The following is a 5,991-nucleotide window of genomic DNA, read 5'->3' as shown; positions in this document are numbered from 1 at the left end:
CATGGGATGGATGGGACAACATCCAATGAACACAGGATGAGGACACCTGTACAGATCTGCCAACCATCAGCATTCACCATCTGAAGGCAGTGTGGGCCGGCACCCGGACTGGAAGTGATAAAGAGAAGGAGCCAAAACCACAGCCAAGAAACGGGCATGCTCTAAAAAGGCAGACCCAAGGAGGGGCCATGTCAAATAGTTCCTGGAAAATGTAAATTAGTTAATGGGTATGCATAAGAGTCTATGAATATGCAACAGGCTGATGTAATAGAAAAGATATTTAAGGGGAATCCCCAAAGAGAAGGGTGTGCTCTTGGCTGAGCGTCAAGATGCACCCAGCCAAACTAACCTTTGCTCTATGGTCCTTGTCTCCTATTGTCCTTTATTAAACTTTGTAAATTTTCACAGGAGCGTGAATGTGTTTTTCACAGTTCCATGAGGTTCCCCAGTGTCACCATGGTGTCCTTGGACCTGCATTGTCACAACTGCCCCATGGCTCCATGAGGTTCCCCAGTGTCACCATGGTGTCCTTGGACCTGCATTGTCACAACTGCCCCATGGCTCCATGAGGTTCCCCAGTGTCACCGTGGTCGCTGTCAGAGGCTGGATGAGATCGATGTCCCAAGACACCTTGGGTTGAGCTGTCAATCAGTCACACGGAGGGGACAGCGCTAACCCAGCCCTGATTGCCCGAGCAATCAGAAATCCCACCTAGGGGAGGCCCACAAAGGCCCAGCACCTTAAAACACAGAGCACAAGGTCAGCAGCCCCTGCTATGGACTCTGCCTTCTCCTGGGGCTTGTGTCTCACCCACACTGGAACGCCAGGAGCTGGGAGCCATGTGCGTGTCTTTCTATAGAGCTTCTGTCTTTGCGTCTCTCTCTCTTTCCTCTCCTTCTGATACTCTTTCTATGGAACATTTTTTGGGTACTTCAACAATTAAAGTGTTTAAAGGTTTCCAGGTTAAATGGGCTGAGTGAATTAAATTACTTCTAGGGTGGTTTATGTTGGATTGGATGTTGTATTAAATCCTTTTCCAAAGTTTCTTGCTTTTTTGTACTTTGCCAGTAAAATTTTGGGGGGTCACAAATGGGCGCTGAGGGTCACTTGGGGATCCTGGAGGGTCTGGGGGACATTTACGGGACAGATGGGGGCAGATACCTGGGGTTCTGTGGAGCGTGGGGCATGATGGGCATTGTAGTCCCGGCTCCAATGGGGCTCTATTGGGCTGCGAGGCATGATGGGAGTTGTAGGCAAAAGAAAAGACAGCACTGACTCCAGGCACCGCCCCCAAAGCCACAATCCCTGGTGATGATTGGCTGCGGGTGATGATGGGCGGGATCCTCGACAAATGGGAGGCGATGGAGGCGGGAACTGCCCATTCAACCCATCCAGTCCCTCCCAGTACAGCCCAGTGCATCCCCAGTTCATCCCCAGTACAACCCCAGTGCCCCTCCAATCCCTCCCAGTACAGCCCAGTCCCTCCCAGTACAGCCCAGTGCATCCCCAGTTCATCCCCAGTACAACCCCAGTGCCCCTCCAATTCTTCCCAGTACAGCCCAGTCCCTCCCAGTACACCTGAGTTCATTCCCAGGCCCTTCCAGTTCCCCCCAGTGCCATCCATAGTCCGCTCCAGTGTCCCCCTGTCTTCCCCACAGTGTTCCCGCCCATTGCGGGGCAGCAGCGCAGACGGAATGTCCTGCGGCCCAAACCTCCTGCTACTGCCACACAGCGCCCAGCGTTCTCCCCCTCCTCCTCCTCTCCCAGCATGGCACCAATTCCAGCTCGGAGGAGGCTTCTCCAGAGAGGGCTCCGGCTCCTGTTTCAGCCTCAGTGATCGTGCAGAGGAACAGGGCATCTTTCAGGCATTTCCACAAGTTCAGGCTTCCCATTTAATGAGGAATCTGGGGTGAAAATGGCCTTTTTCCAAAAGATAATTGCAGAGGAGATGGATTACAAATTATAAGGGAAAAATTACACTTCTTTCAGACAAAGTCATTGCCTGCATTTCTTCTTTTCAGATTCTTTCGGTCATCTCCTGAGAGGTCCGGCTTGTTCTGGTGCTTTCCATGAACTGATTGAACTGCTGATTTATATCAGTGCACGAGATGTAGAAGCATCTAAACTGAACACAGAAACAAACTCCCTCTGTCAGCCCATTTTCATCTTCTAGAACACTTTCAAGATGTCCATGGGGATGTTGCAATGATGATCACACAGCTCTCCATTTCTGGCTGCAGGCTCTGCCGATTCTTTCTCTGCATTCAGTCAGGATTGTGCTCCCTAACAATTCCTGGTAGCCCATCATGTTTTCTTAGGGTAGAACAAGAACAATGAAAACCTTACCAATGGCACAACTGCGCAGCCCACAAGGAAAAGAAAGAACAAGTTGCCAAGTTCTTCAAACATTTGTCCTGCTTTGTTGCAAGAGTTGTGCTGCACACACGGTGTGGAATGCCAAGAGAAGCTGCAGCTGGTGGCACATCTTGAGACAGAAGCTGCACCTCGTTCTCCAGGAAAGGTTCTTGGAAAGCGCAAACAGGCCCTGGCCCAGGCGCCGACTCCTCCCGGGCCCCACGGAGGACACAGGCGGCGCGGCCGCTGCCGCCGCCTCCGCTGTGGCTTCCCCGGCCTGAGCTCCGCCGCTCGGCAGCGCGGCCACCGGCCCCGAGGTGCCGCTGTCCCGTTGCCAGGAGCGAACGCCTGGGGATAGTCGGCCCGAGGCGCTTGAGGGGCGCTCGGGGGCCGCTCCTGGCCCCGGGCCGAGCGCTGAGAGCCGCATCCCGCCAGCAGGGAAGGCGCAGCAGGGCCTGAAGGAACAGTACCAGCTGGGTTCCCTGCTGGGCCGCGGTGGCTTCGGCAGCATCTTCTTGGCCACGCGGCTCTCGGACGGCGTCCCGGTGAGCGGTGGGGCCGGCGGCAGGCGCAGGAGGAGGGGGCGGAGGAGGAGGAGGAGGATGAGGAGGATGGGGCTCGGCAGGGTGGGCGGCGAGCTCAGCCCGCTGCTGCTCTTGGCTTGTAGGTGGCCATCAAAAGGGTGCCAAGAACCGCGTGCTGCACTGGGGCGAGCTGGTGAGTGAGCGGGGCCAGCGGGAGAAGCCGGGGCGTGCCGGGCGGGGATGAGCCGAGGCCCGGCAGGGTGGAAGCCGCCAGGACGCCTCGAGGGAGAGCGGGCGTGGGGCCAGCGCAGGGCGCAGAGCACGCCAGGCTGGGTGAGGGGTTCCCGAGCCCCGGCACGGCATCAGCCCCACTGACGGCATCGTGCTCCTCCCACAGCCCGACGGCGCCAGCGCACCCCTGGAGATTGTGCTGCTGGCCAAGGTGTCCACTTTCAGGCCAGGCACTGACCCAAAGCGGTCTCTGGACCTGCACCATTTCATTCAGGCACGGGGGTTCCTGTCCCAGGAGGTGGCGCGGGAGCTGTTCTGCCAGGTGCTGGGGGCCATGCGGCACTGCCCCAGCTGTGGGGCCCTGCACAGGGACATCAAACCCCAGAACATCCTGGCTGACCTGGCCACCGGGCAGGCCAAATTGATTGACTTTGGTGTTGGCACCTACCTGCAAGACACAGCCTACGCTCACTTTGCAGATGAGCCCAGGCAGGGGTGTGCTCTCGGTCCCGGCATCTCATGGCCCAACATCTCCCAGCCTAAGCTGGGTGTGGCAGCGGGGATTGTCCCTTTTGCTGCCCTTCATGGCACTGAGATTTCAGCCGAGTTGCGTTTGAGCAGGGCTGGGTGGGGAGCCAGCTTCCAGCCCTGCTGGCAGCCTTTGCCCACCACTCTGGGCAGGACTGGGGCTGGGGCTGGGGCTGGGGCAGCCAGCCCAACAGAAACACCCATGGGAGGGGGTAGCAAAGAGGGGGGGCCGGAACCTGTGCCCCAGCTGGTTTGGTGTGCAGGTGAGAAAGGGCTTGGACTGCTCCACTCACCTGGTTTGCTTTGGATTCATAATGTTTCTTGGGGCAATGCAGGCAGGGAGGATGAAGGCATGTTTTTTTCCTCAGCACTGAGTGGGTTTTTCGTTGTCATAGTTGGGCCTTGCCAGGGCTTCTGCTGCCCTCTTCCAACACCAGTGGCTTCTTTTTCAACCCCAAGTCTGTACACAAGTCCCAGGTGCTGGTGAGAGGGCAGCGGTCACCCCGTGTGCCACTGGGGCAGCCCCCGCATGCCCAGGGATGCTGGGGCCAGGCTCTGGGAACAGCAGCATCCCCCTGCTGAAGCCCATCTCTATTCCACAGGAACACGGCCATACAGTCCCCCGGAATGGACCCACACTGGCTGGTACTATGGCAAGCCAGCTACCATCTGGTCCCTGGGCATCCTGCTGCACCAGATGGTCTGCGGGGAGCACCCTATCAAGAGGGGCCAGAACATCAGCTGGGATCATCAGCTCTCGCTGCCACAACGGCTCTCTCCAGGTGGATCCTCATCTCTGGCCACGGGGGCAATACCAGTGCTGGGAGACAGCAGCAGCTCGTGAGCATCCCGCTCTGGCAGCTGCTGAGGAGGGGGCCATCTGAGCTGCTTCTGCTTGTCCTTGGTTCCCTGACAGCTGTCCTTGGTTCCCTGACAGCTGGGGCCCTGGGCAGAACCCTGACAGCCTGGTCTCACCCCCACAGAAAGAGAAGGAGCCCCTGGAGAAGCTGTACCAGGTGGGGCTGCTGCTGCTGGAGACAGCAAGGACGACATCTAGGATGACACCCTCTTGCTCCACCTGGTCACTGGCAGGCTGAAGATGATGGACTTTGATTCTGGAACCTTCTTCAAAGCCAGGCTCCAGAGGGAATTTGCAGATGAGTCCACATGCAGGGGATGCTCCCAGATTTGGGCATTGCACAGCCTGGCAGGGAACCAAAGGTTCCCCCTTTGCTGGGGCGGATGCAGCTGATCCTTCAGTCGGCTGCCCAGCTGCTTTTGGCAGGGCTGGGGGGATGGGCTGGGGTGGGTACAAAATGGGAGTGGGCTCCTGGCCCTGCCAACAGCCCCCACCACCCACCGTGCCCTGGGCTGGGGCTGGGGCAGCCAGCCCGACACAAACCAACCCCCATGGTGGGAGCAGAGGTGGGACTCCAGAACCAGTGCAGGGGCTGCTTTGCTTTGCAGGCAAGGAAGGGCTTGGGCTGCTCCACTGCCCTTGTTTGCTTTGGGATCACCACTATTTTGGGGGGCAGTGCAGGGGGGAAGGGAGAAAGCCTGGGCTTCCCTCACCTCTGGGTGGGCTTTTCCCTGGCATGCAGCGGTTGGGCCTTCCTCAAGTCCCTGTCAGAGATATGATTTTTCTTGTTTTCTTGTTTCCCCTTTTTGTCTGTAATCTATTTTCAATAATTTGTTGTGTGTTTTTCTAGAGGAAGAGTTCTAGGTGGGGTCCAGTCTGGATGAGGAAGTGCTTGGGAGCAGCTGTGGCGTGGATGGGCCGTGCCCTTGGAGAAGGTTGAGGACATCGTTTTGGACCAGCTTTTCTTCCAGCGGTGGATGGCGTCAGGTAGGTCCCGTCTGCTTGGCATGGTGGGATCAGAGCTTTGGGGAGATGGCAGCGAGCACAGGAGCATCCTGCTCTGGGCAGCTGATGAGGAGGTGGATGTGCCGTGGCTGGCTGCAGGCTGGGCACATGTCCTGCCCTCCTGCTCTGCTGCCAAAGGCAGCAGTGATGGGCAGCTCTGGGCACCGCTTGGGGCACGGCCAGCATGGCCTGGGCACCGCGGGCGGCTGGGACAAGGGGACAGGAGCCTTCAGCTGAGGGGCACTTTCTGGTTTCTCCCCTTGCAGCCGGGCTCTGCGGATGCTGAGGCTGCTCTGGGCTCTGCCAGGGCTCTGCTGGAGCTCAGCACCGGGCCAGAATCAGCCAAAGAAGAAATGGTGTGACCTGCAGCACAGACTTGCTTGAGCATTTCAGCAACACAGCTCAAGTTTGCAGAGTGCACACCTCCAAGGGAAAACATGCCACCACCCAAAAATTAAACTTGTTCAATAGCTTCTGAAATGAAATCAA

General features: G+C 57.8%; 1 long non-coding RNA gene across 1 annotated transcript; it reads left to right on the top strand.

Annotated features, from left to right (window-relative positions):
- Positions 1-4,710: 4,710 nt before the first annotated feature.
- On the top strand, positions 4,711-5,991 carry LOC128783131 (uncharacterized). Its single transcript, XR_008429011.1, has 2 exons — positions 4,711-5,484; positions 5,769-5,991. It is a non-coding gene; the product is annotated as an uncharacterized LOC128783131 (long non-coding RNA).

Source organism: Vidua chalybeata, unplaced genomic scaffold (genome assembly GCF_026979565.1).
Source record: "Vidua chalybeata isolate OUT-0048 unplaced genomic scaffold, bVidCha1 merged haplotype W_reject_16, whole genome shotgun sequence".
In the NCBI taxonomy this organism is placed as follows: domain Eukaryota; kingdom Metazoa; phylum Chordata; class Aves; order Passeriformes; family Viduidae; genus Vidua; species Vidua chalybeata.
This window is presented reverse-complemented; position numbering and strand designations above follow the sequence as displayed.